The sequence below is a fragment of the Rhopalosiphum padi genome, chromosome 2 (genome assembly GCF_020882245.1).
Source record: "Rhopalosiphum padi isolate XX-2018 chromosome 2, ASM2088224v1, whole genome shotgun sequence".
NCBI classification, from domain to species: domain Eukaryota; kingdom Metazoa; phylum Arthropoda; class Insecta; order Hemiptera; family Aphididae; genus Rhopalosiphum; species Rhopalosiphum padi.
Genome location: NC_083598.1, coordinates 53,928,166 through 53,952,446, shown reverse-complemented (window position 1 = coordinate 53,952,446; position 24,281 = coordinate 53,928,166). Strand labels below are relative to the sequence as shown.

General features: G+C 23.7%; 1 protein-coding gene across 2 annotated transcripts in view; it reads right to left on the bottom strand.

The window, feature by feature from the left end:
• LOC132921067 (glutamate receptor ionotropic, NMDA 3A-like) overlaps nucleotides 1–12,716 on the bottom strand; it is a 130,970-nt gene extending 118,254 nt beyond the window's left edge. Inside the window, exon 1 of one of the 2 annotated variants that reach the window (XM_060983895.1) lies at nucleotides 12,591–12,716. The gene's annotated coding sequence lies outside the window, so the exon portion shown is untranslated. The remainder of the gene's footprint in view (nucleotides 1–12,590) is intronic. The other variant, XM_060983896.1, reaches the window with a different exon arrangement.
• Nucleotides 12,717–24,281: the final 11,565 nt, after the last annotated feature.

Below are 24,281 nucleotides of genomic sequence, written 5' to 3'. Positions count from 1 at the left end.
ATTTTACCTCCGGTAAAAATATATTAAGTTTATTTTACTCCCGAGGGTAACAACATTTGAGGGTACTAGAAACTCGCGACACCGATACAACTAGCGGCATAGCACATAAGATAACATTTTTATAAAAATCTTGTCATTTTAGATTTAGATAGTTCACAATGTATTTGATCCAAATGTTTGAACTAAACATGTTAGAAAGCAAATTTTTCCAAGTTTGTCATTTTCTACTTATTCAAAAGTTTTACATAGTTTCCATCTGTATACAATAAAGTTCACGTACACTGGGTATAATATATATATGTACTTATTTATTTGTTTTGAATTTTCGTTTTATTTATATTGACAGTGAACTTTTGTACGAATAGAATAATATGTATAATTCTACTTATTATATACATATGTTGTTTGTTTAAACATGTAAGAACTAAAAGAATTCTAGGTACTGGCACTCAACTCGCTTTACTAGTACTTTGGCATAATCCAGTGTTAGAAAATTATTTACAATTTTAAATTTTAAATGATAATGTTTGCATTTAAAAACATAAAATATTATAATAGATTATATTATACGAGTATATCCCTCCTACAATATTTCAAAATTTAAAATTCCAGTGGTTAAAATAAAAATATTTAGAATGTCATTATTAATTTTGCATTAAAATTCCAAACCTTATAAGACTATAAAACTTGAAGAACATTACATTAAATGGGACATTTAGAAAATTTTAACTTCTCAGAACAGTATAATTCGAAAAAAATAAAACCGATAGGTCATAAAAAAGGAAATTTAGGTACACGAGTCCACAACACAATTTTACGTACTAGATATTAGCTTTTGTGGAAATTTCAATTTACTCTTGGTTTTATAATAATACAACAATTAATAGTTATAACTTTATAAGCTATATTATAGCTTAATTTATTATATTACATTTATGTAATAGAAAATATTTATTCCCGAATTTATAAATAACTTAAAAGTTAAAATCATAATATAAAAGGTGGACAAGTGGGTACAGTTTACATAGGGTACAGCTATACAGTTTTAGGTATCACACAGGTCACTGTAATTGATATGTTTAATTTGAATTCAACGATAAAATATCATTGTACACGTAAAACGATTTTGAGGAGCGGAGACCTGCCAACAATGTCAGCCAATATCACTAAGTATATTAATATTATATCATGATAGATTTAATGATATTGCTATTAAAATAATTTATTTTACTATTGAAATTACGGTAAAATGATTTATTTTTATCCAAAAACACAGAATTTATTATATTACTGGTATTTAGTTATTATAATATTATGATATTATGCTATAATATATTATTGTTATTAACTTTTAATTAATACCATCTTACCGTAAAACAGTTTTAATAGGTTCATGGTATAAAATTATAAATAGATAATAACTTAAAATAATTTTACAAATTTTGAAACTGTCATTACGTGTAGTAAAATTAATTATATACATAAAAATTTTAAATTTCCAAAAATAGTCTTTTTAAATCATAATGAAATAATTAACATCGTTATTCATTGTTAAATAATATAATTTCTTTCACATTTAAACTTCAAATGACTTTAAAAAATAGATGAGCTTGCTTAATTTTTAGATTTTTTGGTTCCAATTTAAAATACTTATGAGAAACATTTTAAATCGATAGATATAAAAATTGAAGAGTTTATACCTTGTTTACAATAATATACTCAAAGTTTTACATTTTATCAAAATTTGAACTTTAAAAGTATATAGAAAAAAATTGTGCCAATGTATTATCATAGTATATTCAATATTTATATACAGATGTAAGAACAATCTATGATATTGTTGTATTATATTTTCAAAAATGCTTGTTTAGTGAATATTTTTATATTGACACTAAAAATATCTAAGAGTAGAAAATTTTAATTATCTACAAATAACTCAAAAAGAGACAAAATATTTTGAAAATTTTATCATGTCATATTGTAAACGATAATAAATACAATTATTGAAAATTTTAAGGATCAATTAATTTTTAAATTACAATTAAATAAACATTCGTTTGAGGATAAATAGTTATTTTGAGAGAGAATATGCAATGTAAAGATTTGAACTTAAAAAACTCATAAAAAATTAATTTGACTTTCCGGTGAAAACTTTTTTTTTATATAGGTTGAAAGATGTATTAAGAACAATATATAGTATAACATTTTTAAATTGTAGGTATAAATATTAAGAACTAACTACAAAATATTTTATTAATGTTAATGTGTTAATTTTGACAAAATTCTTATTCCAATGCTCAATTTTTTTACACGAAGAAAAATTTCATTCATCGTTCCGCTAAAAAAAACTTATATTTAATCATTCATATCCGCTTTCAGTTTCAATTTTTCTTTAAGTATATTGTAAAATTGAAAAGTCACGTTACTTATATCTATATGTATATAAACTGAATAATTGTATGTGAAACTAAATAGCTTAGAACTTAATAAATTCTAACTAGTGGTTATACATTCATATAGTTATATAATTCAGACTTACTAATTAAACAAAACAATACAAAAAGTTATATATTCCCTGCAAATTATTATATTAAACAAAACTCATATACGAACTCCACTACTTTAAAGACTACTTACTAGAGATCTAATAATGGACCATTTAAAACTGTAAGTCATTATCTTAGGCATTTCTAATTTTAAATTATAAACAAAACAATATTGGATGTATATTAATGTGTTTTTTTTTGTTTTTATCATGTTTTTAAATAAATATCAATAATAGTAAGTTGTAACATATAAATATATAATACATTTTATACACCAACAATCTTCTACCCAAAAACTTCCAAAAATATATTTTTTAAATGAATAAATAAAAGAGTAAGGTATCACATATAAAGTTATATTTTTATAATAAATTATAAAAGTGACGAGCATCACACACTTTAAATTATATTAAAAATACAAAAGTTTTACAAGTTTCACAATGCGATGAATAGTCAGAATAATTCATTGCATACAAATTTGTATTAACAATTACAAATTTTTAATACCCAATGACCGATGTCTATAAGAGAACTTATAATTTATAAAAATCTAAAAAAAATTTATAAAATGTATATTTAAAAATAATTTTTAGGGCATGGAAGATATTATAATATTATCAGCCAGTTAACTTTTATTTAATATTACACAGTATTAGATTTGCATTTGCTTTGCTTTTTTTTAGTTAGCTTAGAAGAGTAAAATAGTTTGGCATAAAAATAAAAATCTATTAAATACTACAGAGCATCGAAAATAAGTGAAATTGTTTATGAAGCTTTAGTGGTCAGAAAACAATCAAAACATAATTGATGTATAATACACGATTACTTTAAAAAGAGCTATCATTTTAAATATGCATTTGCACACGTTTATTTTCACTATATTTTAAAGTATTTATACTGCAGAAAAATATTGTAAATGGCTTAATCTAAACATTGAATAAGTGCACTCCAATTTATCAGAGTTTTGAAACTAAATTATAAAATGTCTTATTAATATATTATATTTACCAAAGTTAAAATATTGATCACATAAATTTAATACGATAGATAGTACTTTTACATTATTGGAACTATAGAAATCTATTATTACTAAAAAATCACAAATAATTTTCAAATACGCCTTTACTAAATGTGATTTTTAAATAATTTTACAAAATAAAAACTTCTTTCATATTTTATAGCTTTACTGTCTTATCATTCAAAAAAATTAATCAAATAATCATGTTATCATTTACCATTGAGCAAATAATATTATATCTTTTGTTCTTAAAAAAATTAATATAACTAAATACAGTTTTTATTATTGAATTTTTAATACCAACGTTATATTTTCCTTTACAAATTATGCATTGAATTTATTTTAATTATATAAACATATTAAATAATACATTTTGTATAATATAAACGTTATTCAATTAAAAGATGATAGTTTACAATAATTTTATATCATCAAAATATTATTTAATTAATTTTTATATTATTATTTAAACATTAATTTATTATCCTAAGATTAAATTACATAAACCTTAAATTATAATATATATATACAAGCAGCAACAGTTTAGCATTTAAATTATTTAGCAGACTAATCATTTTGAACACTTTGGGTAGGTAAGGTAACTAAGACTTCAATGTTTACGAATAATTATTATGTTAATATATCCTACAAGATAGTTGAATCAAAATTAAATATACGATTTGGTTTCAAGATATTACAAAGATACATTAAAAGTGAGTGCATCACAATTTTTATTTTTATTTTTTTAATCTATTTCAACCCGTAATATCGATCTCTAGAGTGAAAGATTAAAGCGTTCATAACAAAGGTCGGATCTCGAAATTAAAGACGTCTGTGGGGATTCCAAGACGAACGATCCAAGATATTCGGAGAAATTCTCAAAAATTGTTTCCCATTTAATCAAGGGAATTTAAGCCCCTGAACGCCATTTGATTTATTGGATATAAAATATGTATTTACTCAACATGGGTACAAAGTTAATTAAAAATATATACCTAAAAATTAAAATTTAACTCCTACTTAATTCTTTTTAATTTTTCATGTATTCTTCTGAAAGATTATGTAGGCTTGAAGACCAGATGTTACTACATTTCCTTTTTATTTTAAATAGTATTGTTTTTTTTTTTTTTTACTGATAGAAATACTATCTATTTTAGTAATAAAATGTTATTATTTGAATTTGACTATTTTGTTATATTTAAAAATGCATTTTGTTAATTTATTATTAGATGAATAATAATAATTATCAGGTTACATGAACTATTTTTATAATATAATTTTATTATAATAGCCATGGTCCATTGATGATTCATTAAACTTATGACTTATTAACTTAATAATAATGAATAATGATAATAAATAATATTGTTGGAATGAGCTGGGTTGTAAAAGCTAACTAAACAATACAATAAATTAACATTTTAAATATTATGTCTGAAAAAAATAATAATCTTCCAAATATCATCTAGATTATTTTTTAATTCTAAAATTGTTTAATTGTTCTGGAAACATCAAATATATTTATTAAATTAAGTCGAGTTATTTAATAAACTATGAGATACGTATAGTATATTTTGTACATTAAAGCATTAAACGGCATCGTTCCTATCAGTTTACAAAAATAGTTCTATAACAATAATAGTATATATATAATAGTCAACACCATAATATTATTTATCGAGTATAATATGTATATAATATCATATCATTAATAATATCATGTTCTAAACATCAATTTCTGAAATTATGTTGAAAGTGGAAATTTAAATCTCACATATTTACTAATAATAAAACCATAGAAATCCAATTGACGAAAAGTTTAATCAAATGAAAAATTCGTAACAAAAAATAAAAAACCTAATATTATTGTAATTATCACACAGAATACATTAAAGTTAAACTATAATATTGAAAATGAGTGTCAAGAACTTAAAAATATTCCAAACTTACTAATCATTCTATGTGTATAAATTCAAAAGTGTATACAATTATTATATAATATTGTTTTAATAAAAATACATTAATAAAATAGAATGTGTACTGTACAGCAGTCTTCAGTATATACATTATATAAATGTACATATAATATATAATATATAGATATTAGCATTGATATACTCTATAATATTAAATTTCTATTGTACATAATGAATGTTAAGTCTAAGTTATACACACATGTAAACAACTTTTTATATACAATGTTGTTATTGTAAATAATTTATGCAGCATTAAAGTTTCAAAATGAAATATCTATTTATTATTTATATTAATACCGAATGCGTCACTAACAGAACGTTAACAATTCTTGACGCAAATCAGAATATCAACATCTTTCAGGTTACAAATTTCGTAAACAGAATTTATAATTATTATGAAATACATAAGAAACATGTTCCGAAGTGTACTGGTCATTATTGAATTGTATACAACTACGAACTAGTAAGTCAGGGCCCGTTGGAGATTACCGATTACTAAAAATATATAAGTACTGACTATTATATTGGCGAAAATGAAACTTCAACAACCACGGTATAATGCTATAATGACCATACATACTTAAGTCAAACTTTACAGCACTACTAAATGCGATGCATATTTAAACAAGTTTACAACTTTAATAATTAGGTAGTAATTAATTAATTAAATAAGCGTTCACAATTCTTTCTCATTAAAATAATTAATTCACAAATGTAAATATACATAACCATAGAATATAGATTATATAGAATAACATATAAAATTATAATTGACAATATTTTACACAAACTCAAATATATATAAATAACATCTAAGATAGCTTATAAAATAATAATCAATCCATAAACATACCTCAATTATGAGTGGCCTGTGGACAATATTTAAGTTAAAATAAAAAAATATAATTATTTATAAGATATTTAAATAATTTTTTTGTCATTAATATATACCTAGAATTCATGGTTTCTGAAAGGGATGGAGGGGTAAAATAAGAAACCGGCATAGCTAAATAGAAGGAGAAAATTGGAAAATCCCTCAACCTCTCGAAACTTTGGTAGTAAAATATAGGAACAAATAAAGAACAATGAATATAATTTGAATTGATTCAAAATTCACATTAAACACAATATGGAAGATTATCTACTCCATAAAGTCAAAACTTCTCTATTATAAAATGCTACATCATTAAATGCATAAATAAAATAAATAATAATTAAATTAACAAATCTAGTTTTCTTTTTTTTTTTTTTTGTTAGTTTGTCTAAAATTTCTTTTGCTGTAATTAAATATTTCTATAAACTGTCATAAGTGTTAGGATATTTAGCCGTTCCTGTAACAATTACATTTTTGCACATTTTCAACAATCCCGTGAGTGTTTCTTTTTTAAAGTTTCAGATAGATGATTGGTAGATATGTACTATGTAATATGTACTAAGTATACGCGGTGAACTAAACCCGTTGCGGCCGTAGCGATAATGATCTCATTTCTCATAACTAAAAAAACGATAGTATCCAATAACATTTTAAACAAAGACTCACAGTGGAGGCATAGCTCTTTAGTCGAGGACGAGGGCGAATGGGCAATCGCTCCCTGGGCTGTTAGGATTTTGGGATTTACAGGTGCTCATGGACCGCAATTTATTTATCAATACCTACAATTTTTTTTAAGTTGTAGACACCAAATAAACCAAATGACGATGATTGAAGAATTGGTTGAGAGGAGAGCCACTCATTCTATTTGTCTAGGCTATTATAATGTTAAGAAATGTATGCTTGATATTTATATAATACCTGGGCTGCTGGGCCTTTACCTATGATCGTCCAGGTCAATTTTTTACGTCAGTCCACCCCTGGTCGAGCCAATATACATATTATATAGTATTTTGTCTATATAAATAATAGGATAAGCTATAATAAAGTATAATTAGTAGTAGTTATTGATAATTTCGACCAATTAAATATTACTTTGCTACAAATAAAAACGAACATAAAATTAAAATGGTATTCAGTATTGACAAAGCTGTCAAAATTCAATAGCTTGATAGATCATAATACCAAAAAATATTACATTATAGTGCATACTGCACAATGTAAGTATAAACAAAAAATAATAAAAAGCCAATGGAGGATCTGATCCCCGCGCCCCCCTTGTATACGCAACTGGGTAGTCCACGCGAATACAAAATGTTACTCATGTGAACCACCTAAAAAAAAATGTCGAGGGTAACACTGTCTTAGTGTAAAGATAATGAATGTCGTCATTTGATACAAATTTGAAACCACTTCATTGATAATATTCTACATATTTTATTAATTTAAATAACAGAATGACTCTTATTTTAACTGCAATCTATTTAACGCATATTTTAGCTAATAATATATAATATTTTGTAAATAATTCACCATGAAAAAAATCTAACTACAATAACACTGAGACCAAATTTTTAAACAAAACTTATTTATATAGGTATTTATAAGTAGCAATAATACACAGCAATAGATAATATTTATTTTAATATATAATAGCACCTACAAATACTAATAAATTACCTATAATGAAAGTAATAAAAGTTTGTAAATAATTTTACTCACACAACACCAAAAATGAAAGAAAAAAAATGTAGATATTGAATAGAATATCTGATGTAAGAAATATTTCGGAAAAATTATGAAGTTTTGTGTTAAAAATGAATAACTTATGTTTTCATAAAACAAGGGCTATACCAACATTTGTAAATATAACACATGATATAATACTGTCATAAATTATAATAAATAAACTGTCAGCAACAAATTTAGGGATACAAAATGAATATTTAAAAGCATACCCAACACTAAAATTTACAATTATTCAAAAATTCAATTCCAGCAAACACTATAACTATACACATATGTCATTTTAACTAATCTAATTTAAATTCGTGTTTAATGATCTCCATACTAATCTAAATATAAAATAATAATCGAATGTAAAATTATAAAATACGAGTACAATAATAATTTTATAAAATATTAATAATATTATAATAATTATAATAATTCAGCTACATGAGAAAATCTTGAGCGTGTGTAAGCGTAAGAATATTTGTGTACAACTCATCACATTGATAGATTATTATCCATTCCGATAGTTTTAAAAAACGATTAATTTTATATGGTAATGGACTCATTTTAATATGTAATAGGATTTACACCTTTTACTTAAAGCCATAAACACACTGAGAACTTAATAAAAAAAATTGTTTGTAAGCAAATACATCTTTTTGTTTTTGTTTGGGATATAAAATGTATTATAAAAATATTAAACACCTAATAAATGGTTTTAATGATTCTCAGCCATGAAAAACAATATGAATTTTGTATTCCACAAAACATTTTATAACAAATTTTTTTATATAAAGTTCTTCAATTCACATGCAATATCGTTTAACATTTACTGATTTTCCCTAATATTTTAAAATAATTTAAATGTATTGTGTATAAATTAATAAAAACCACCGTTTTCTAGTTTATTTATAGAACTGTAATACCTGCAGTAACGCACTGGACTGGTTAATAGGGTTTGGTTTTGTAATATAGTAGGTACCTACTAAATTCCGGTCGGTAAACCATACTATTATAGTAATTCCTATATCCTTTTAACCACCTAAAATATGTTGAGCGATGCACTAAAAATCCATTGTAATAAAAATACAATTAAATATCTACTAATACGCTTTAACTAAGATATAATAAAATATTTTACTATCAGAAAAATGTTTTAAAAAACGTATAAAGAAAAAAGTTTCAAATTTCACTTATTATTTTAAACACTGTATTCTTACAATTGTGTGTTTTTTTCAGCTAATACTTTGTTGGGTAAACTAAAACCTGTACAATTTTCTCGCAGCACCTCTATAGATTGGAAATTTAATCAATAGGTTGTATTAATAAGATTTTTTTTTAATTTTCAAGAAAGGTTTGTTAAAACTAAAGATCACCACAAATTAATAATTAAATTTAATAAAGCCGTATTTTTTACAAAATCTAGATAATATATTTTAATGAAGTCAAGTCTTATTGTTTTTTAATTCAATAATTACTGTGCTTAAATAATGAAACAATCTTAACAAACCATTGTCGTTAACTGAAGTTAGTATAAGATAAGTATAGAAATATACAGTACGTAATAACTCTCCAATTCTCTATACTTATTATTTTTTTTTTTTAACTATACTATACTATTAAAATATTTGAAAAATGTCTTACAGATTACTTTAACTATTCACGTCTTAAACAATAAAAAATCTGATAGATAATAGAAACATATATTATTATATATTATATATTAATACATTATATATATCAATATATCACAATATTTCTTTATAAATTTAAATTTTCAACGAATTGCAACATTTATTTATTTCTAAGTAAAAGTAGCTTAATTAATAAGTGTTTTTAATTATTAGACATACAAAATCCATTTACTACATGTCCAATTTTTCTTTTTCAACAGACATACCAAATGGTGTTTGTTTAATGACCCAAATACGGTCAGAAAACTTCGGTTAAGAGTAATTTTGCTACGAATAAAGTACAAGAGTTTCCAAGTGTTATAATTAATTTGAAGCTGATTAAACTTTTAAGTGTCTCTAACATTTTAATTTTGGAATATATCTGTGTTTTTTTTTATTACATGCATTTTAATAATACTTATAAATGAATAATATGCAATTTTTTCATAGTACATAATAATAGTAATTATATATTATGAAAATCAGCATATATATTGTTTTACACGTATTTCCCTTCCCCTTCCTGATTTTAATGTAAAGTACTTCAACATTTATTTTTTTTGCAAATCCAAAGTTAGTATAAATTAGATCCAATTTACTATGTATAAATTTGTTCGTGTATTTTTTCTAAAGTAAAAGTCTATTTAGACAAAAAATAAAATGTATTTTTTTTTTCTAATCGAAAACATTATTAAATTAATTATTTTATCGAGATAAAGGATTATCTGAATATTTAATTTAAGATTAAATAAATAAATTTCAAAATCTTATGTTATGAGAGTTAAAAAAAATTATTAAAAAATACATAAAATAAGTTAAATTAACAAATAAAAAATATATATAAATTAATATAAATTCCCAATACAAAGTGCTACATAGTCAAAAATGTTATTTTAATAATGTTTACATACAAATATAGTCAATAATATTATAATATGTATAACAACTATTATTTATATCTTGATTATTTTTAATTTCAAATAAAATATAGAAACTATAGAACCTGAATTATTTTAGTAATATCATTAGAAAATAAAAAATTTATGTTTTAATATTTTAGTCATTTCAACACTGGTAATAACCAATTAAATTTAACTTTTTTTAAACATTGAATAAAATAAATGGTATAAATTTAATAGGTCATAAGAGATTTCATAAACTTTTTTACTAAATATGGAAGGTGCATTTAAAAACGTTGTTTTACTTTTATACTTCAATATATTAAAATATCTACAATTATAAGATTTTAATTATTTAAGTTATTAATTTAATAAAATATGTAGTTTTACTTTAGACTTCAAATTATAACAAAACTTAAATAAAATTATTCGCTCTAATACTACAATTTTATATTTCCTAACATATTTTATTTTATTTTCAAACTAGTGTTTCTGAACTAAAAGGATTTTGTCGGTAAGGCAATTTCAATATGTCTAAATATCATATAAATATATAATTGGTCCGATGATGCATTTATATGCCTAAACACTAATAACACTAATTCTTAGAGTTTTGGTACAGTTTATCTAGGTCTTGTATATATTTCAGACAAGCACGGATAGTGGCGCGGTGAAAGGATAATCGAGAGGCTGCCATTGAGATTTTTAATTGGCAGAGGGTATAGACAGATAATGGCCAATTGATGTTATTTAGTATTAACTAGTATTTTAGTAATAACTACGACAGATATAATAGTTTATAATAGTTATAAAAAGATGACAGTGAAAGCCTTTATCGTGTTAAAGGTGCAGAAGGGGGGGAGGTGGAATATTAGACTTGCCACAAAAAAATTTCAAGTTTGTCACGCCAATGAGCACGGATGAAATTTAAATTCAAAACAGCACTCAACCATGATAGATGTCAAATTTCAATGAATGATAGTTGTTTTTATCAATTCTCTCAGTTCTCGATCAAAATGCTTTCAAACAATAACCTTTTACCTAAATAGATATCATATACAACTCAAAAATAAACTATAAATACGTAAACTTTTATTACACGTAAAACAAAAATTTTTAACCAACTTCAATAATATAACTTACATACAAATAATATGAAAAAAATATTGTTTTTAATTTCACATATAAATTGTAAAATAATTTATTAATATTAAAACATTTACTAAATATAAGTAGATATATATATACAATTATTTATTTATACTGTACAGATTATGATTAAATATTTATCATTTAATCTATTGGTTAATAGTTTATATTTTATTACAATATAAAACTATATTTACCATTAAATATTAATATGTGACTAATGACCATAATTGATTAAATATATATTAAAAATAAACGGTATTCATCCAGTATAAAATTTTCAAAATTTTTAACCAATAAATGATTAACAAAAATAAAAAACATTTTATTACAAACAATTTTTTTACAGACAGTACCTTATACAAATTAATTAATCAATTTATTTTTGCTATTGCTTTTGTGTATTATTTTCTTTTAAATAATAAATAAATATTTATAGTTCAAAAATTAATTCAATATTATACGTCATATAATCTTAATTAGAATATAATATTATTAAACTTACAGAGCCATTAAGCTCCCGTGTCAAAATGTTGTTTACAAGCACGTGTTTAAAATTTCGTAGTCATTTTATCGTTAAAAATATATAGTAACGACCAACAATTGTACGCTATTTTATAAGCACGTGTATTTTACGTGAACGTATTATAATGATAGTGAATTAAAATAAAAATAATTTAAAAAAAAAATAAAAATATATTTAATGCTGAAAACAAATACATACTTGGCGCCACTCTGTGTAGACGAAAAACAACTCGCATCCGGGGAGAGACGATCGTAACCGGACCGGCGGCGGCGAATGAACACGCGGCCAGATCACACGGTAGCCAGGCGGCACATGAATCGGCCAAAAAACAGGAGACGGCGGTGACGTATGAACGCGTCCCCCGGTGGCGGCGGCGACGGTTACTTTGGGTCATGACGACCAGAGGGCGTCCAAGGTGGGGAGGAGGATCGATCCTGAATCTGACAAGAGGTTTTGCCAGGAGTAAACCGTTTGCCGCCCTGTCGTCGCCGCCTCTGCCCTTCACTAGCTACTACTACACCGGTGCATCTTGTGTAATTGTGTATCGGACTTTTGTTCGTGTGTGTGCATTATTATAGGTGTTTGAATGTGTGCGGCGTAAGACTATAGTGCATTATTCTCCGAGACAATATGGAATCCAAGACGTCAAAATCTAACCCCAGGGAAAAAAATAATAAAAATGTTTCAAATAAATGCCGTTGTTGTTGTTATGTGTAAAGGCCGAGGGAAAACGATACTAGTAATGGATAGCCGACGGACGCAAGTGTGCAGCTTATATATTCTATATAGAACTAAACATACCCGACTCGCTGACTTTCCCGAGTAGTCAAACGGAAAGTGCGAGAGGTAGGCGACACGATGGCTGTTTTTCTTTTGTGCAATATATATATATAATAGTTTCGAGTTTGGTCCTTCTAGACAGGAATCTATAGATATCGTATACAATTCGACTTTGAAAGTATAACATTAATATAATCTTTACATGAAGATAAACCACGAGTAACGTGAGGTGAACTTGTCAGGAAAGACATGAATAGTGGTACGTGGATGTTCGTTCAATATAAATCAGTACCCGCCGTCAATTTACAATTATAAATTTTAGCCGTGAGAACAAAATTATTTATTTAAGTACCTCGAAAGTTATAAACCAAAACTTTTTATATACTATAAAATTAAAACTCGATCGCTCAAAAAGTCAAAATATATCTACCTAATTTATTTTTAAGGCTTTAAATAAAAACTATTACAGTATTATATTACATGCATTTTGTATGACGACTTTTGGTTTTAAACTTTCTCAAGAAAACATTTATAACAAGTATACCTAACTGAAAATATTTCAATATAAAATAGTGTTGGTAATCAGTTTTTTAAACACACATATGTAATGAATAGAATAGTCTTCGAAAGCATTTTTCTTTATCTTAGGCAGCGAGTAAAAACAATAAAATTAAAAAATTAAAAGTCCTTATTTGACACATGCTAACAACTTTTAAAAATAATTCTAATTCTAATTTTATTTTCATCAATAAGATAAATTAAAATTTTTGATCGAATTTCTTTTTTTTAACCTTATTTAGAAATTTATTAATTTATAATGTATCTACGGTCGACACGAGAGTATTTCATTTTCATTTCCATTTATATCAATAAGAAATCTAATAATGTATCATTTGTGTATTGTGGAACTTAATAATAATTAATAACTATTTAGTTCTTAGGCTTGAAAATAGCTACTTGACTTGCAAAATATCTTGTAATTGTTAATTATAAAATACCTATTTACAGGTATAATTATTAAAATTTAATATGCCAAAGTTGATAAAACAAATTATCAGCTAATTGCGATTTAACAATATTATTTAATTATATTATATTATTAAGTCAATGAAAAATTAAAAAAAAAATTTTATCACAGAATATTATGAAAAATAAGTTAAACAGCATCTAGAGGACAGAGGTAATAGAGCCTATATAGGCTCATGACGCTTATGATTATTCTTGTGTCGACGTAATTGTAAAATATTTATGAAGGAAAATTTGGCTCATAGCACGTGCACTAAGTAGTAAACAATTTAAAACTCTATATGAAATGAGAATATAATATTATACAGTACTAAGACACGAGTACACAACGTGCTTTTAAATATTTTAATTTTTAACTGACATTACCCTGTGATGCATTAAATCAGAATTATTACTAATGTTTACACTTTCCCGTGGAATGCAACAATAATGCACATATCTAATGAATAATGATTATCGTTAATAAATGTGATAAAATTGGAATATAAACTATTATAATATTTTATTCATCCATTTGGAATATTAGTTTATTTTATTAACTAACACGCTTTTAATAGTCTAATATTATTTATAACTACGCATTTCTCTATGTATAATCCCCCCCACATAAAAAAGTTATTATTTCAACTAAAAATCACTGCGTTGAACATAAATGGCAATCATATATAAACATCTAAATTTCATAAAGAAAAGAAGAATTATTTCAAAATATATTAAAATTAAGAATTCAATAATTTCAAACTATTATATTACACACTATAAATAGATAATTAATATTTTCAATATCACAGTACAAATTTTTTAATTTTGAAAAAATAATATATTAAATTTAACTGTATATATATTTTTAAAAATTATATGCAAAAATTATTTAACCTTGCATTTGATTAATTTATCGAGCTAAACCTTAAATTAAATTAGATTTAATTATTTTTCAAAATATATACAACACATCGGCTTATAAATAATAAAAATTAATTTATTGTACGAGTAGGTACTTACATCATTCTAATATGATTTTTCAAATTTTTGTTTACATGTTTTTAAATTATTATTACTCAGTTGAAAAATGATTTAAATAATATAATATAATATGAATATTATAATTTTAATGAATTATTTATTAGTTCTAAAAAATAATATTAATTCCATATACAATGAAATAAGAAAAGTCTGTATCCAGTGCCGGATATAGTATATTTTTTACTTTGAGCAAAGTATAAAATTAGTACCCTCTAATAATTCAGTCTCCCTCTATATTATACCACTATTATTTGGTAATTTGGCCCCTCCCAACTAAGATTTCCGGGGCAAGTTCCCCAGTTCGTCCCCCTAAATTTGGCCCTGATTGTACCTATTTATTATTGAACAATTATTACTTTATTATATTGACATAAAGTACCTATTAATAATTTTATAATACATATTTTAAAAAGCTTATAATCTTTGATATTATATTATACATTTATTATCTGTTTAGTATTCTTCAACTTGTTCTTTGTTCCTTAATCAAATATTCTTCCACCACATAACCAAAAACTTAAATACACGAATACATAACTTGGTTCTGATAAAACAAAGTTTAACATTTATGTATTATAGTTTGAAAAATTATCTATTATCAGTTTTAACACGATAATAAATAATACCTATAAACACACACACACAATTAAAACAGACAATAGTTGTGATAAGCTATTAAGTTATAGGCAGAAAAATCATTTTAAAATAGTCTTTTTAATACACGATTGTTTTCAGTTCACATATAATTATATTATATATGGCAATGCTAAACATAAAGTATCAGCTAAGATATTACTATAAACTCAAAATGAAACTAAGTATGATGCATTTCTTTTTAAATATCATTAGATTTTTATTATATTCATCCGTTATTTATTTATTCGTGTCAAACAACCATATAATGACATAAGTTTAGGCATAAACATTAATATAAATATAAATTTACATAATTAGGTATCAAAATATTGATTTGGTATGAACACAAAATAATAACAAAGTAGGGTAAAATAAATAATAATAACATAAATAAAGTTAAATAAAATAAATAAATGAATAAATTATAAGTCAATTGACTATTCTACGGACTAAATATGTACAAAATATAGTAATATTTAGTCTTATCTTATATATTATTATATTTCTCCTTTTCAGTTATCTAGTTATGTCTATCTGTGATGAATTATTCGTCATGAATAGTAATTGATAATCTATACTCTATAATGCCTGTATCTATTTTAACTCTCATAGTTTGTAACTATTGTACCTATCCAAGTATCTAATATAAACCATAATATAATGTTGAAAAAAATCTTTATATAAAATAAAAAAATAATATTCAAACAGTGAGTAGGTAATATTTGCCATCATTCATCACCGATCATTCAAACACTAGGGTCAACAAAATACATCGTAATTTGTGGGTATTATATTATAAATCCATGGTATTAGTTAGGTACTCATAATTTCTATTATATTGGAGATTACAGAGTAGGCATATATATATATATATACAGAGTGATTCACCAAACACGCTAACCTCTTTTTTTTAACAACTGAAATATTCAAAATCTAGTTTTTGGAACTTTTAATTAATATACTTAAAAGACCATATTTTCAAATTTTAGAAATTATTATTATTACTTAAGAAATGTCCTGTGGAGATGCAAACTTCTATTTTTCAAATGACAACCTTCCTTTAATAGAGTAAATACTTTAGGAAATCATTTTTTTGAAAATGTTGAAATATTAATACGAATTAATAGTATTTGAGTTCTTTTATTTTGTGTTCTAAGAATATTAGGTCCATGATAATAATTTTAATAAATACGAGGCTATGATAATTTATATTTTTTAGTAATTTACATAGATATAGGTAACAATATTTATAACTTATAAAAATAGTCCGAGTATAATAAATACTAGATCCAATATTATATATATTTTATATTTTTGTAAAAAAATTTTAAGGACTATTTTCTTCAAAATAAATATTTTAATAACTGAAATATTACTTCTTCGAATTTTAAATAAGATACACCAAACATTCAAAAAAATATTATCCACTTAATCACTAATAATAAAAAAAGGTGGTTTTCATTTGAAAAATAGAAGTTTTTATCGCCACATAATACTTCTTAATTAATACAGAAAACCTCAAAAATTTTAATATATGAATTCGGAGTAGGTATATTTTAAAATTCCGAAAATCAAAATTTGAAAAATTCATTATTAAATGAAAAATAAACGTAAGCATGCTTTGTGAATCACCCTGTATATAATTGGCCAACCTCAATGACGCTTTTGGACCATTTCGTGTTCCTCTGTTCCTATAGAACCTAGTAGCATCGCTAAATTGTCTATTGTAAGTCTCAAACATAAGTAATCGAAGTTTGATGTTATTAGTTTTCACTATTGGGTTTATAACATAATTACATGACAAATCGTATGACAATGTGTATAAATAATTAAATACTAATACATTAGGCCAAATAGAATAATATTGGATTCCATGAATCATAAAATTAGCTAGAAAGTATTTTTTTTTTTTTTTTTTTTTTTTTTTTTACTTTTAACTTATGAGAATATTACACTAATATCGATTTCATTGACTACGTTTTCCGCGTGATATTCCTACAATATACATATGGCAAGTAATACTGCTAGTACAGTAGTATGTATCTGCTAAAATACCACGTTCCATAATAAATTAATTTTTCGTACCAGGGACGTGCTCAGGAATTTCAAATAAGGAATAAGAATAATATCTTAAATCAAGCCATCGGTAGTCATAATCTGAAATATTTTTAATATTTTATGAACTACGGGTATAGGTATTAAATTTTTAACTTTTAACCACCTTTCACTCAAAAAAATATTATAAATCGCGTTCCGCAATTTCACAACTAAGACTCCTTGGGTAAAGGTATATTGTTATTTAAAAATAATACATTTAATAACATAAACTATTTCCTGTAATTTTTCTAGATTATTTTTTATCTCTTCATAGTTCATAGTTGGTCAATGGTCATGTTTAAAATAATTTTATACTTTTATATTTTTAATCATACATAACTTATTTAAATATAAATATCAAAAACGCTTTTCGTTCATCTTTATAAAAATATATAACGACTATTGACTAATGATTTTTTTTTTTTATATTTGGTAACCTAACTTTGATATACTTACACTTCCTACAAATTGTAGAAATTTAAATGATTAGTAAAAATAGAAAATTATTAGGTAACTACCAACTTTTTACGAAATTATAAAATAATTATTTTGATCTTTCATGTTTATAATTGTATAAAACGTTAAAAACTACTATTCAAATGTGTAATTCATAAATTACCTAATCATTATAACAAATGATAAGCATTAGATAAGTATCGTATTATCTATTCAAACTGGTAATAATTTTAAGGAGACTGTTCATAATATTCACGAGCAGATAGCAGATAATTAATTAATTATTGTCTGTTGGCTTTTATTTATCAAATGCTCAATATCGTTTTATATCTTATTAACATACAACTAAAATTAATCATAAACTAATTTCATTATTAAAAATATCTCTAATGATTTTTTTCATATTAAATTTACATATATTAATTAATTAACTACATTTAAATCAAATAAAAATAATTAATATGATATGCACAGTTTTAGCAAAATCACATTTTTACATTATTTAGTATTTATTGCAGTAAATAGTTTTAACTGTAAATAACGTTTTTAGTTATTATATTATATAGGTCATCTTAAGAATATTTATTTATTTAAAGAGTTGGAATAATTAAGTTTTCAGTGCACCACCAATTTAAATTAGTAAATATTCTAGAAGTAACTGTCTTTAATATGTACACAGGTACATATAATTATTATTATATTATTTACACTCACAAATTATTCCAAACTACAGAATGTATAAATATTTTTTGAATTATAGACACATATAACAAGTAAACAAAGTATAATTTAGATATGTTGTATTATAAATAAAAACTCTTTTTTTGTAGAAAAATTTTACATTAATCGTAGAATTGATACACCTGTTCTATATAAATATTATACCTGCAGTTATAATGTCTTATTTGAAATTAAGTTTGATAAAATAAAATAAAATCATCTAACTTAATTACATAATGTATATATTTTATTAAATAAACATTATGTAGGTAAAAGAATTTAAGTATTCAGATAGGTTAAAGTTTTAAAAAAATTTACATAAAAAGTTATTGTAGGGTGAATACTTTTTTTATGAGCTACAGGAGTGTTCCCATATTAAACTTGTCAAGTGTTTATTACTGCACTTTAAGAGTGATTTTGAAAAGAATTTATTGTGTATAAGTATAACAAAAGAAAAGTTAAAAGTTAATAATTATTTATTTAATTATAGAGCTTTTAATAAAATGAATAATATTCCAATTATGTTAAACAGAATAATAGTCATTGTACAAATATTTTTGTGATTTTAATGAATAGCTACCTAGCAGTTTTGCAATTTTAACACACTTGCCACATCGTCTGTAAACTCAGAGTTCACTACCTAATCGATAATAATACTATACAAAACTTTTGTTATATATATCTTACTTCTATAAATATATTTTATAAAAAAAAATAAAACATTCATAATCAATAACTATAAAAAAAAAAATATATAAAATTTGGTGTATTATTGTTTATATTTTATTTAAATAATATTTATATATAACAAATACATTTATAAATATGCCCATGAAGTTGCAATTTGTATAATGCATATTTATCATACAGTTATAAATTATAGATACGATATAAATTCGTATAACAATTTAGCTGATAGATTCATTATTTAAATAAAAATTAAATTAACAAAAATTTAAACTTAAACGTAAAACATAAATTACAATTAAAGACAGTTTTATTTTAAACAAATTGTATTCATTTTGCTTAAAAATGTTGTCATATTATTCGTTTAAATATCGATTTTAATATAATAACATAGAACTATAGAAGGCATCTAAATTTATAGGACCTATTGTGCTCCTTTCTCATTATTATGTAGACATGTAATACATATTCTATCCGTATTAGTATTATAGTGTTTACATTTTGCAATATACTAAATTATTCATAGCTTTACCATCAAACTAATATCATACAACAAAAATACAAAATATACTTTACAGTACAATTATTATATAAAATAAAATTATTAAACGAAAAATATTTTACAAATTAATACAACATTTCATTTTTTTAAATATTCTTTAAAGCTGATCATAAAATATTATTTTTATTTTAATTTATCATAGTAAAGTTTAAAAAAAATAATTATAAACGTAAAATCATTAAGTCTTACAAAATGCTCGCTTCACGCAACTCACATCATATAATTTTTACCACCTTATAACTTACCTTACTATTTCTTATGTATGAACGGATTGTTTTAATTCTAAAAAATATATAATTCTGAAATTTTCTTCATGATTAAAAATAAGAAAATTAGAAAAAAATATTTCAATTCTTACTTTGAATTTCAATATTCATTAAGTTTATTTTATTTTATTATATTTTATTTTATATACTTTAAACAAATATATCATTTTAAATTAAACAATTATAAATATTAAATGGATTAGGTAATTTTATAAAAAAAAAAACAGAATTTGTTATAATATATAAAATACAAATAGTATTTATAAGAACATAATATAGTGAAAACTAAAAACATATATCAGTAACGTGTCATAATTCATAATTAGTAACTATATTACTATTTAATTTACTCGACACGTTGATATTTAATTCATACATAAATAATGTTGGATGAATCAAAAATCATAAGTTATAATTTAATTTAATTTCAAAAATGCTGATGACTAATTTAAACAAAGTCTAACAAACCATTAAATTCACACCTATAAGCTGACGCACCTATACAAAGTTTTGTCCTTATGTATTTTCAAGGTTTCTGTACGTATTAATATTCATGTACTAAATTATAAAGTATTGTTAAATAAATACAATATAAGATCAATACCTCTTCCGGAAGAAAAATATATTTGAATCATTCATTAAAATAGGTACAGATCACGAAAAAACCACCAACCTTTATTATGCATTACATAGCTAGGAAAATTTAACATTTTTTTTCTATATAAAACTTTAAAATAATTTTCAACCATATTAACCAATACCTACAAGAATTTCTATTGTCTATATTATTTTTGGATCCAATGCTTGAGAACGACGACAACAATACATTATCACAATTTATTATTTTTACTATATAATATATCAATATGTATCCACACATTTTAATTTATAATTGCTATTTATATCCTATGTAATTTCGTATATTTAATAACATAATACTGTTTTTAAAGTACAAGGATAATTAAACTTTTAAAATTAAATACATTTTATAAAAATCTAAAAAAAAAAATAGTTAATATTAAGTTCAATTAATTTACACCATGCTACCACAACTTTCAAAAATTTAAAACAAAACCGTAGATGCAGGAAAATAAATCATTTATTATAACGAGAAAAAATAATGAATATACGATTTCTATTGACATCCAATACACAAGTGGTTTTAACCTCAATCATAAAACGTCCCCAACTACTTTTTATTTATGTTATATAATATATTTTACTTCAGAAGTAATATTTATGTCTGTGACATATGGTATCTTATAGGGGTTGCTGTTATTATTAACCGAAATAAATTTCGAAAATTCCAAAAACAACTCTTAACTTTAGATAATAAAATACTATTCTTCAGTGTAAACTTTTCATCTTAAAATAAATACGACTTAATATTTGTAACATAATTCATAATCATTTAAAAATAATTTTAAATCATCACATACTACTATACAAAGTTATACTAACTTAGTGATTAAAACTGATATTATAATATTAAAACTATGCAATAAACACATAACTATTTGTAACAAGATAGGTATTTAATTTATATTTGTTATATGTTAGATACCTATAATCGATGATCAAATGCATGATGTAAAAAAATTGTTCATTTTATAAATCTATTAATTTTACTATAAACTATAGCTATTGTTCTTTTAGATAAAATATATAATTTTCTAACTTAAATATTACCATTGATAAAAAATTATCGTGAGCTCAACCAGCTTAGTAAACTGTATACCCATACCCAGTGGTCAAAATTATTCTGTCCTGTCCAATATTTTCGATTAACATATTTAATCCCACTCCACTTAATTAATTTTATATATACATCCCTTTGTAATCAATAACATATATTTTCTCTATCATACTTGTATTAATACTTTAAAAAAGTACTATATTTTATTCATTTTTTATTTAATAACATTTTTATAATGTAATGGTACACATAAAACCTAGTTTGTTAATTTTATCGTTTTAAGAAACTCTGGTCACTACACATAATATGTTTTTAGAAACTACTAAAGCTATAACGAAAAAAATAATAAATATTTTTATAAGCTATATAAATTATAAAACGTAAATAAAATATTGATTCTATTAAAATGTTATTTCTTAATTTTTTACAGACTTATGCCCAAGCATACAGGATAACATAAATTACATAGTTTTATAGTTTTGAATGCACATAAAAATAAAATATGAAGTGAGTATGAATAATACAATACTGCAGTCTATAGGTAATAGTTTGTCTCATTAATTTCAAAATGTCTAATCCTTCTTGTTGTACTGGAGCATAAAGGGATGAACATAGCAAATGCAGTGATAAAAATATATCTCAAGTTTTTTTTAAATTTCTTAGTTATTAATTCATGGATGTTCTTATCTTTGTATGCTTGTAAGATAATTAACAACCATATAATTATTTGTAAATATATATTCAGTGACGATTAATTCAATTCACCCATCAAGATTTCATATCACCTCTATCATCAATGACCCATATGTAAACATGATGGCAGTGTACATAAAATTACTGACTATAATTAATATTCATTTATTTTCCTTTTGTTCTAGTTATAGGCAGTGCCGCAAACACCGTATAAGTGCAGGTGGTGCGACGTACTCAAATTTATATATACTCGTACCTATATGTACATTTTATCAAACATTTATTTTTTTCAAATATATTAATATATTATACATAACCTAAATATGAGAATATATTTTAACAACAACGGCATGAAGTTTTATAAAATTGTATATTTAAAAAATAAATAGTTATTGACAATTTTCCTATAACATAATTACTAAATACTATAAGTATTATGAATTATCCAATAAAAATAAATGTTTATACGAATTTATAACGTGAGAAACATCTTTTTCATCCAACACTGCACTACGCCTCGATCAAGACACAAAGTCCTCAAATGATTGTCTTAGATTTTCTAAATTTCTAAATTGATGAATTATTAAGAAAATTGAAGGATGATAAAAAAAAGTATTTAAAAAACTTACTCCTGTCCATTTGTTTTAAATTGTTATGACTCAATTTAAAAAAAAAAAAGTGACCCATAAAGTTACGAGGAGTAATTTAAATATATCTATCTTCATTTTTATCAAAAACCAAAAAAATAATGTATAATTAATGCATCAAAAGACTTGTCTTACAAATAGAATTTTTTTTAATGGTCCTTCAATATTAGTAGTTGCACATCCTGACCTTCAAATACTTAGATCCAACACTGTGTACGATTTATATACTCGATAGCAGGTAATCGCAATAAATTCTGTCGTCTTCGGACAGACTGACTGGCGTAAACGTAGTAATCGCTGACATTTTTCTCTAAGGCCGTCGAATTTGTCAATCAAACTGTTTTTGTGCCGTCTTCGGTGAGTGCGTATCAAACTATGGTAGATGCAGTTAAAAGAAATTCCACCGGAACATGAATCTCATACGTATATTTTTGAATCTCATAACTTTCAGTCCAACGAAACATTGCCATTGTTTCTCATTGTACGGGTAGAGGGATGGTTTCGTTTCTGCAGCCGACTGCAAGCGGTAGTCATTGCAAGTGTCGCATACAGCAACCCTGGTTTATTTTTGCAGTCAACTGCACACAGTTGAATAAAATC